This window comes from Nicotiana attenuata, unplaced genomic scaffold (genome assembly GCF_001879085.1).
Source record: "Nicotiana attenuata strain UT unplaced genomic scaffold, NIATTr2, whole genome shotgun sequence".
NCBI classification, from domain to species: domain Eukaryota; kingdom Viridiplantae; phylum Streptophyta; class Magnoliopsida; order Solanales; family Solanaceae; genus Nicotiana; species Nicotiana attenuata.
The window spans coordinates 3,587-14,535 of record NW_017670481.1 but is presented as its reverse complement, the minus strand read 5'-3'; positions in this window follow the sequence as shown (position 1 = coordinate 14,535).

Sequence of the window (10,949 nt, the reverse complement as noted above, 5' to 3'; positions counted from 1 at the left end):
AGATGTGAAGATGCGGACCGCAAATCCAACATGCGGACAGCGTATTGCTCGGAGGAACCGCAAAGTCCAACAGTCTGTTTGGCCAAATTCAAGCGCAAGAAATGCGGTCCATTATGCGACCGCATAACAGGTTTGCGGGCCGCATAATGGATCGCAAACCCCTGTAGAAGTTGCTGAAGTCTGAAATGCAGTGACATTATGCGGTCGCAAATCAACAATGCAGACCGCATAACCAAAGTGCGACAACTACATGGGAACTAGGGTTTCGAAGATGCGATGGTTCTGACGAGAATGCGGACCACATGTCTGTTACACGACAGAAATGCGGTCGCATAATTAACCTGGAGGGGCATTTTTGTCCGAAATTGGTCCCAAGTTTTAGCCCACTATAAATAGATTTATTAGGGTTCTGTGGGGGCAGCTTGTCTGGTTTTTGAGCTACATTCCAACCTTTGAATATTCCTCTCTTTTGGAAGCTTTAGGAGTGAAGAATCTTGCACTTTGTAAGCTTTATGGCATTTAATATTCTCATCTTTTTGTATTTTAGCATGAGTAGCTAGCTTTAAATACTAAGTGTTGTGGACCCTAAATGGGTGTTTAACATTGAATATATATATATAATGGTTGGTTGATATATATTTATTTCTCATTCTTCATTTATTGTTGGTTGTTGCAAACATTAACAAGTGCCATTAAACTCTTTCTTTACTTGGAAAAGTGAGTTAGAGTTTGGTAGAAGTAAATATCAAAGGCTCAAGGCTTTAAACCTTGCTTAATAGAACCACTTAGGAATAAGTGGATTTTATTTGGCATAAATTGATTGCTCTTAATTGAAACTCTTTTATATTTGGAAAAATCATAAAGAGGAAATACTACCCAACTATTGAAAAATATTGGGCAGTCATTTAGAAATCATTTGCATATCTAGAGGACCTTCCATTAGAAATATATCATATTAACACCGATAGCATTACATTCCATTGACGGGGACACAACCTTGGTTTCTTTAATCAAATTATTTACATTCTCATATCACAATTAGGCATCTCGTTAATTCTCAACTATATCATTCTCTTGTTACGTTAACCGAATAGAATTACGACTTAAGTCAAGTTACACACTACTCAAGTAAACTTTTCACACCATATTCCCTGTGGGATTCGTTATTATATTTGACATCGACCGCCTTACACTATTTAATTAAAGTGTAATTTGAGCGTATCAAATTTTGGCACCGTTGCCGGGGAATACGGTTTTGAAATTACTAATCAGTATGTGCTTTACTTTACGTCTTCTTCTATTCCATCACACTTTGCTTGTTATGCTTGGTGTTGATAGGAAAACATGGTTGAATACGATGAAGAAGAAAATCCTTTTGCGGACATCGATGAGTACATTGAGGATACAAATGCTATTGTACCTCCAATAGTTGGTGCTGCCACATTCAAGGTGGAACATGGTTTAATCCTAATGCTCAAAGCGGAGGGGTTTTTCAGGAATTTCACTGATGATCCGACACAACATCTTAGAAACTTCTTGGGTGTATGTGCGATGCACAAGCAGAACAACATCTCAGATGATGCCCTAAGGTTGAGGGTGTTCAAGTACTCACTGGCTGGAGAAGCAAGGAAATGGCTTCAGAATTTGCCACCAAATTCCATTCATTCTTGGCCTGAACTTGTCCGAGCATTCTTAGCTAAATGGTTCCCACAAAGCAAGAAATATGAGCTCCGAGATAAAGGCACCTTATCCTAAGAATATCAATAATCAACACAACACGGTACCTATAGCTGAGAAGCAGGATAACAAAGGTAAAGTAGTGCAAAGCCCTGAACATAACCTCATCAACTTCCCACCTTTGACTCCCATCCTAGTGAACAATAGGTTTGAAGCTGTATCAACAAGTAGACATGAGGAACACATGCCACCTGGGGATAGAGGTGGAACTGCTAGCCAATAATGATGAATTGGTTGTTCTGGAACATAAGGGGTGTAAATAAAAGGTACAAACAGAAGGAGGTTAGAGAGTATATTAGAGGAAATAAAATCAAGCTAGTAGGACTTGTAGAAACTAAAGTGAATGAAGGGAATGCTCAAAGGATCTCAAGAGCTATTGTTCCTGGATGGAGTATATTGAAAAACTATAAGGATGCTAGGAATGGAAGAATTTGGTTACTATGGGATACCAGTCACTTGATTATTACTGGTATTAAAGATGATGCTCAAATGATACACTGTCAGGTAAAAAGTAGAAAAGGTGATTGTGAGCACGTAATTTTTTCCCTATATGAATTACTCCCATAATTTCAAAATAAAATAAATCTTTTTTTATTATTTGCAATTTTATGAATTTTCGTGGCACTTTCTGTTAATTGTTTGCTGTCTGTGCATGTTTATTTTATTTTAATTAATAGAAAATATAAAAAAATGTGTTGCATGTGCATTTAGGAGTTAATCTTGCATTTTAAGAATTAATTAGTAATTAAGTCATCTTATAAAAAAGAAAAATCACAAAAATAGTTATGTTACACCTTTTAATTTTAATTCTGATTTCGAGTTAGCTTTTCTCTAATTTATTAATTTTGGTAATTATTTAGGATTAGTTAGTATTTTTGATAAGTTAACTCAATTTAGGATTTTAGTTCTACATTTTGGGAAAAGAAAAAAAAAGAAAAAGAAAAAGAAAGAAAAAGAATTAATTTAGTTGAAAAAAGAAAGGAAAACAAAAGAAGGGTCAGATTTTGGGCCAAGTCTTTGAGTTTCCCAAGCCCAATTCCCATTTAAACCCATCTGATCCACAGCCCAATCACCCTTGAACCAGTCCAGCCTCCCCCTCATCAAAACGACCCCGTTTAATTCGAGTTTGATCAGGACCGTCGAGGTTCCAAGATCCTACGTCTGAGAACTCAGGAGTCTTTGGTATAAGACTGTCCAAACAACCCCCTACCCCATCTCTCATTCCTCTCACACCCCTGTAGGTCCGCCGATCTCCGCCCTTCAACCGCCGCCTGCCGCCCGCCGGAAATCGCCCACGGCGGCGACCGACGGCCAATCAAGCCCAAATTCACACCAGATCACCGCCTCACCCTCCTCTTTCCAAACCTCCACTCCTTACGCCTCAAATCTGGTTAGAATTATTCGAATCATAGATCAGAAATACCGAACCCTAGAGTGCCGCCCTCAAATCCTCCACCACCGGCCGGCGGCGCCACCTCCTTTCCCCACCAAATTAACACCCCTGAACCCCCTTCTCCCCCTCATTCCAAAACTCCAATCTATTTCCTTCGAATCCTCCTGAGTCCACTCGAATCTGGTTTTGAAAGAAAACCCTAAAATCCCCAAAGTCCAAATCAACGGGCTTATTGAAGATTTTTGACTGTAATGGGCTTTATTCGTGTGTTTTCACATGAAAACACACGATTAAGGGCTATTCCAGTCGAGAAATTGAAGAAGTCCTCCAAGGTTGGTCGAGTTTGCTTCTGGCCGGTTATGGGTATCTTCCTTGTATTTTTGTTTATTTGTCTATTTGTTTTCTTTTATGTTTCTACTCCATCTTCACACTCTGCCGTCATCCTTCCTGTTCTTTGTTATTGTTCATTTGTTGAAGCAATTTCTGTTTGCATGATTAAAGTGAAAGCATGTCAGTTGCATTTATTCGATTCTCATGTTAGTGTTAGATAATTCGTTTCTGTTTGTTTTTTATTGCAATTCGTAACTGGTTTGGTTTGTGAATTTTGGGGTGGGCTCATTGTTAATTATTGAATTGGGTTGGTTTCCTGTTAATTTGAAAGCCCAAAGAGAAGGAAAACCAGTCTGGTTTGGGGCTGGACCCTGGGTCAACTTGACCCATGTGGTATGCTGCAGTAAAAAATAGGGCTCTAAGGGGTAGCTTAGGAAGTTTGGGGTGGGGAATCTTTTAATAACTGTCTAGGAAGCTTCCAAGAAGCTGAAAAAGAACCTTACTTGGCAAGCAAGTCAGAAGTTTAAGGGTTAAGTAGCAAAAATGAGAATTGGAAAGGGACTAAGGGGGTAAATACTAAAACCTGAAAGCTGCCCTACTTCCTTGCCTATAAAGGCATGCTTTCTTGCATTTGAAGGCAGAGCTTAAGAGAAAAAAATACAGAAAAGAAAACGGCTGAAGACTACTGTTCTATTGAGTCTCATCAGTGATTTTTTATTTCAATTTGTAAAAACAATAGTTACATATTTTAGGATTGGAAATGGATTGACATTGGTCTTTTGAGAAGCTGTTGTTGTTCAAGTTTGTTGAGGGTCACTATTCCATTGGGTTTTCAAGTTGGTTTCATGGTTCTAATTGCTGAATCTGGGTTTGTTTGTGGGCTGGAAATGGTTTGAAAATGGTTTTGCTGTTTGGGGTTTTGGTTTGAAATCATTGCAGTATACTTCATTTTTACTGCTTTAGAGCTGTTTCCTTCCTGAAATTTCCTACTGTTCCCTTGGCATTCGTGAGCTGATTCCGTTGTTCGAATTGTTTAATCTGGGACTATCATCTGCTGCTGTTTATTGCTGAGTAACCACTTCTTTTCCCTTTGTCAATTTCCAGGTATGTACCAATTTCTGAACAGCATGTGAAGGGCAAAGTTGAAGGCTCTGTAACCAAATTTGAGGATGAATGATAATTGCTACTTGTTTCCTTGTCGGCTGATTGTTAGATTTCCTTATAGTTTCTTTAAGTGTGCTGCAATTTGCTCATCATGTGTAGCCCTTTACACCATTAATGTTGTAGTTCATTGTTTCATTTTAAGATTTAGAGCTGAATTTGCGTGAATGTAATGACTTAAGACTGTAGGATTTTTAAATGTGTTTATTTGATTAATGAGTAAGGATTTTAGGTGACTAGTTGAAGTTATTTGACTTGACCATAGTTCAAAGGCACTAATTCACATTCTGACGCAGTCAATTCATTCTGCTTTTCCATTTTTGTTGTCAAAACTTGCTTTCTGAGGGTTTGAAGTATTCTGTAGTTTAAGTTTGAAGTGGCCATTAGTATAAGTTTAATTAATAGTTCAATATTTAATGATTGGTAGTGTGATTCTCCTGCAGTGAAATTTTCCAAAATTCGTTAGTGTTTCATTCCATCATAGTTCCTAAGATTAATTTGAAGAGTTAAAGACTTGGAGTTGCATGTGATTTAGTTGTCAAACTGGAATTTTCTTTTTGTGTTTAAAATCAGTGGTATGCTTCATTAATAATTGGATCTTTCATGATTAATCGTGTGCAATTTGGGCACCTCAGGGAATCGATCCTGAGACTTCATCTCTCAGCTGTAGGGCTCCGAATTTAGGTTCAATTATGAGGCCCAATTCTGAAAATTCTTTTGAAACGAGATCTGGGCCATCTCTTTGCTGGACCATCAGTCCTCTTGTATTAGCCCAAGCCTTTTTATGTAATGGATCAGCTTTCTCCCATATAAGCCCTTTTAGTTAGTTTAAACGGAACCTTTAATTACATTTAATGCTTAATTAAGCCCATTAATTAGATTGGAGGTGAGCCATATTAGATAATACAAATAGTCTATGGCCTTCCGAACCTTAGTTTAAATACCCTTTTAAAATGAATTGAGGTGTGCCGCGCCAAATAAAATCTCAAATGCGTGGCCCTCATTTAATTATTTCTTTTAAAATCCTTAGAATTTGAGGCGTGCCATCTAGTGGAATTTCCATGGCCCTCGCAAAGTTGCAAATGCGTAGTTGCTTTAGGCGCGTTCTTTTAATAACCTACCTTCCTAAACTCGGGTGCGCATTTATGTGAACCAAATCCAAATCTCAACGTTAGATAAAATGTGTTACAGACTGCGGGTGTATTTATGTGACGTGGTTCGAAACATATTTCAAATGACGTTACAATCTTCCTTTAATTAATTAAATAAAAGCGGTTAAAAAGTTAAAAATGCACATAGGTTTGAACATGTACTAAAATCAGATAATAAGCCAATAATAACAGTTGAGCGACCGTGCTAGAACCACGGAACTCGGGAATGCCCAACACCTTCTCCCGGGTTAACAGAATTCCTTACCCGAATTTCTGGTTCGCGGACTGTAATATAGAGTCATTCTTTTCCTCGATTCGGGATTTGAACCGGTGACTTGGGACACCATAAAATTAGCCCAAGTGGCGACTCTGAATTTTAATAAAAAATGATCCCGTTTCGATTGTCACTTTAAGTTGGAAAAAACTCCCTTATACCCTTTCTGGGGGTGTAGGTAAAAAAGGAGGTGTGACAGTGATATAGATTGTTTTCTCACTATAGTGTATGGATACAAAGGGCTGGAACAAAGAAGAGCTCTCTGGGATAATCTACAACTACTATCACTAAGCATAGCAATACCATGGTTGATACCTGGAGATTTCATTGCAGTACTATACCCCAATGATAGATTGTCTTGTAATCCAGTAAGTTACTCAGAAATTCAAGACTTTGCTGCCTGCCTCCAACATACAACATTGACAGAACTACCTTGAAAGGGTGACTATTATACATGGTCTAATAAGCAGCCTGGAGTAGATAGAGTTAGCAGCAGATTGGATAGAGTTTTTGGCAATTATGAATGGATGATGTCCTGGGGTCATGTGGAAACTAATTATGGATTGCCTCAAATTTCAGACCATGCTCATATGTTATTAACACTGTCATCTTCAACATGGACTGGTAGAGTGCCTTTCAAATTTTTCAACATATGGGCAACACATGAAGATTTCTCTCAAATAGTGGCTAGCATGTGGAATTCTCATAGTACACAGGGTACTTTGAAATCAGTTTGGACAAGATTGAAAGACCTGAAACCTGCTTTGAAAGCTCTAAACCCTAGGGAATTCAGGGGCATCACTCAGAAAATTGAGAAGGCTAGAATGGATCTAAGGACTATCCAAGAGCAGATTTCACTGAATTGGAATGATGATTTGTTAGATATGGAGAAGAAAACACTACTCAATTTAGAGAAATGGTCCTTAATTGAGGAGAGTGTCCTGCAGCAGAAAGCTAGAGCAAGATGGATACAACTTGGAGACTCCAATTCTCAGTACTTCATAGCAGTTGACAGTAGGCTATATAGTTGATATTTACACCTTAATATGACCATGGTTTGTTGTTGTTTTATAGGTAAATTGCCAACAAAATGCTTTAAATAGTGTTCTTTGGTTTCGTAGGGAATATTATATGCGAGGATGCAACACGGAGTGTTTTAAAGGCGATAATGTGAAGAAAACACCCACTCAAGAAGTACCCGAGCACAAAGGAGCAGAAAATGGCCTAGGCAAGAATTCCACCGCGACCGCGGTGGAATAAAACACAAAACAGAATGGTCAGCCTTAACCTTTCGACAGCGGTCGAAAGACTCTCACACATTTAGAGTCAATGGGCAGAGATTGAAGTTATACATAGGCATGAAAGAGCCAAAGGAAGTGTCTGAGACAAATCTGACAGAACCTCAGAGGTCGAGCGAGCCTTAAATGCGCTTATCTGCGTCGTGCCGCGACGTTAAATCAGGCGCTTCTTGGGAGGCAACCCACGAATGTTGTTGTAAGTGTGTTCTTGTAACTTACCATATATTAAAAAAAAGAAGAAAAGAAAAATATTGCCAGCACCGCGACCGCGGCGGGGACCGCGGTGGAAGCCAAGTACACTGCCTCAGTTTTTTAATTCCACCGCGACCGCGGTGGACAGCGGTGAGGCGTGACTATTCTGCCTCAACTTTTTAAACCCATCGCGGCCACGGTGGACCGCGGTCGACCGCGGGGTACCAGGTATTTTACTTTTTATTTTATTTTTATTTTTTTTCATTTTTCTTCTTTTAATTTTAAAACCCAAACCCCCCCTCATAAAATTAAAAGACCCGATCCCTTCCCCCAATTCTCCATCTCTCCCTCTCTCTAAACCCTAACTCCCCTAATTCCTCTCCTCTTCTCCTTCTTCTTCACTCATACTACCATACCCTACCTCCATTCTTCTCACCCATTCTGCAACTAAGGTATGTTACTCACTTCTTCTCTCTTTTCTTTTGTATTAGATTGTAGTATGTTAGTTTCATGATTTTGATGGGTTGTAATGGTAGTAGATTTTTATTAGTTTTTCATCTTGTTTTTCTGTTGAATTGCGTTTGTGACCATGTTTGGTGAAGGGGCTGTGTATTGAATGTTTGGAATGGTATTGTTGGTGGGTGATTGAATGAAGAAAGTATGGGGTGTATGGGTGTAGTGGCATATTTGATTTGGGAAAGTTTTCTTGATTCACATGGGCTGTGTATATGAAGATAATTGTCTTGCCCACAATGTGTTTGGGAAATTGCCCTAATGGAGTTATAAGGAGCTAATGTGACGTGGTTGTGGTGAAGTCTGAGTAACCACCCATAGTCACACATTTTGCGCACTTACTAATAGGCGTTCCTCTGTTTTGACAGGTACAATGAGTTCCTCTCGAAAGAGATGCAACACCGGGTCCTCCGCTAGTGGACCAGGAGGCTCTTCACGAGCTAGGAGCCAAGCCAGTGCACCTCAGTTCGATAGCACTCGGTTTGTATCCAAATCAGCGGAGGAAAGGTACAATCAGAAAGCAGCTAAGAAGTTGCTCCATGAGGTACATATTGATCGGACTGCCTTGGAGATGGAGTGCCCAAATATGTTTAATGAGTTGAGGCGGTGTCATCTGGACATCTTCTTCGAGGTACCGGAGGAGACTAATATTCAGATGGTGAAGGAGTTTTATGCGAACTTACCAGAACATGAGAATGGGGTTGTGACTGTGCGCAACACCCGGGTTAATGCATCTATAGAGGCCATCAGCCGAGTGTATCGCCTCCCAGCATTCACGGGTGAGATGGATCATTACATAGCTTATCACCGCCCGAGGCCTGAGTGGGCACCAATTCTTGATGTAATCTGTATCCCTGGCAAGTTGTTTAGATGGATAACGAAGCTGAAGACTCTGCACTCACAATCCCTTAATTGGGAGGCAAAGTGCTGGCTCACTGTCATCAACACCCGCCTGCTACCATCCAGCAATACCACTGATGTGAATGGGCCACGGGCAGCGCTTATCTACTGCTTTATGACACACCAAGATTTTGATGTCGCCCGAGTCCTCCATGATGAAATGTTCATTAGATCGCCTGAGCTAATCAAGGGCCACTACTTCCCTTCGCTAATCACCCGGCTATGCCGTCTTGCTCAAGTTCCTGAAAACCATCGAGTTGATAGGAAATTGCCTCTGAAAGCCCCATTCCTGGCTAGAAAAATTAGACTCGAGGGAAGAGAGCCGGTGGCGGACAGTGATGATGATTCAGATGATGATGAGGATAATGCTGAGGTAGCTGAGGTCCCCCCTCCTCCGAGAGTTGATGTGGCAGGCCCTTCACAACCATGCAGGCGCACCCGTATGACAGTTTGGAACAGGATATGGCTGGGTTGCGTACCTCAGTCACTGAATTGGGGGCCCGAGTGGATGCGGTGGCTGAAAGGCAGGTGAAGTCGGAGAAGAAATTCTTGGGCTGGTTGAGAGCTCTGGGACGTGCTTGCAACGTGAACCCAGACACCGTCTCCGACCAGGAGTGAACTGTCAGGGAAGTTCCTTTACCTCACTGTTCTTTAAATTTTGAAGCCATAGGGACATGTCTTCATTTGAAGTGTGGGGTGGGGGATACTTCATTGTATGTTTGTAATTGTAACAATTAACTGTTTGCTTTGGTTGTTTTGTCTTGCTTTGATTGTTTTGGTGTTAGAATAATAGTTCATTAGGTAAGTGAAAATAGTAAGTGACTTGTCCCGACGACGGATCTCTTTCGGCGGGGTTCTTGAGGGACTAAGTCGAGAAAAAAAAATGGAATATGGAGACTCTTCCTGATGACGGATCCTTTAGATAATTTTCTTGAGGGAAGTAGTCTAGAGAAAAGACCAAAAAGTTTTTTTTTTATTTTTATTTGTAGGTAGTGTAGCAACTCCCCCTTGGTTTTTCTTTGGGCCACAGTTCTTTTTCAAGGGTTTAGCTTGAACCGGGTATAGGTAGTTTTTGTTTTTGTTCTTTTAGGTTAGGATTAATGGGCTACGAGCTAAAATCGAAGGAAAAACCCTTAGCGTTTCTACACCTGAACACGATAGACACTAGAGTGTAACGCTTAGCTTCAAGGGTTGAATCTTGTTTAAGTGCCTTAAAATTGTATGTTTGTATCTAGCTTGAACAAGTGAGTCATATGCCATGTGTGAGTGAGTTTTACTGTACTCCATGATTCACAATTGATGCCTAGAACTTGCCCTGTGTGTTTGCAAAGCGAAATAGTAGTTTCATTAAGTTTTAGAAGTGATATAGGCATTTTGTTGTTGAGCCAGACATATATAATAAACCCACCTGAATGCATTACATCTTAGTTAACCCCGTTGAGCCTATAAACCCGTTTCTTTGGCAACCACATTGCGAATCTTACCTAATTGTTTGAATAGCATGCTGTTTGAACCCTTTTACCTCCCAATAAGCACTTGAATGGTATTGAAAATATGCAAAAGCAAAAGTGTGGGGTGGTGGTTTGGTTTTTGAGTGGAACCATTGAAATAGAGAAAAGGTGCTGAATTTTGAAGCATAAAAGAAGAAGCACCACGAAAAAAAAAGAGAGAAAGTTATAAATAATTATAGTGGTTGATACGTGGTAGCTTGTACAAATTGCACCTAATGGATGGGGATGTTTTAAATAAATATGGTGGAGTGTTTGGTTGACACAACTATGATCCTGAAGTTTAATGTAATTGTATTAAAAGTGCTTAGGGAGGTTAGTCACTATATCGAAATATATCCTACCCGTCCCTTAGCCTACATTACAACCAAGTAAAGTCCTATTGATCTTAGACTGAGTGAGCTCGATTAGTAGAGTACTACACTACGGGCAAGCCTATGGTGCATCTTTGTGGCATGTGAATGTTCTTTTTGAGAGTGAGCGAATTTTGTC